This window comes from Arachis ipaensis, chromosome B02 (genome assembly GCF_000816755.2).
Source record: "Arachis ipaensis cultivar K30076 chromosome B02, Araip1.1, whole genome shotgun sequence".
Lineage (NCBI taxonomy): Eukaryota > Viridiplantae > Streptophyta > Magnoliopsida > Fabales > Fabaceae > Arachis > Arachis ipaensis.
In genome coordinates this window covers 94,123,830-94,124,611 of record NC_029786.2, presented here as the reverse complement: position 1 = coordinate 94,124,611, position 782 = coordinate 94,123,830, and positions in this window count along the sequence as shown.

Below are 782 nucleotides of genomic sequence, written 5' to 3'. Positions count from 1 at the left end.
GGAAATGAATCCAAAGTGATATTTTTCTCTCTGTTTCGATTGCGTCGGATTAATCTATTCTTTCTCCTTTGCAGTCTGTTTGGTTTATTTTGTATATTTGGGTAACAAGTTATATTTGTTTTATATTTTGAACAAAATAAATTTAAATGATAATAAATGCCCTAAATGAATAAATGTTATTTTACCCCAACTGTTGTGGCTTTAGTATTCTAGGCAGATATATAATTAGAGAGCTGTGTTTGGTTAGTGTTTTTAAAACACATATACAAATATATAAAGATATATAGATATAAATTATAAAGATATACAAATTTTATAATGTATTTGGTAATAATGTACAAGATACATATATATAAATTAAATATTAATTTTATCTTCTTAAAAAAAGGAGGAGAGAGAATAGAAAATGAAAAGAATATATGAAAATATAATTGATAATTTTGATTAAGAATAAAAAGGGTCAAGTTTTGTATCTTATGCATTGTATTTTCGTGTCTCAATTTTAAGGAAGAATACTATATACATGTATTTTATGTGTATTTGTATACCACTGGATCTATCTAAATCTGTATCTCAACAAACAAACAATAAATATGCACCTCCGTATTTAATAATTAGTATCTATGTCTCAACAAACAAACACAACATAATAATTGCCAATGAGTTATAACTCAAATGTCATAGTCTCCTCATACTCAATTAAGAAGTTGCGGGTTCGAGTTTCCTATCTTTAGTAAAAAAAAAAACATAATAATTGTATTTTTTTATTAGACTGTAAGTGG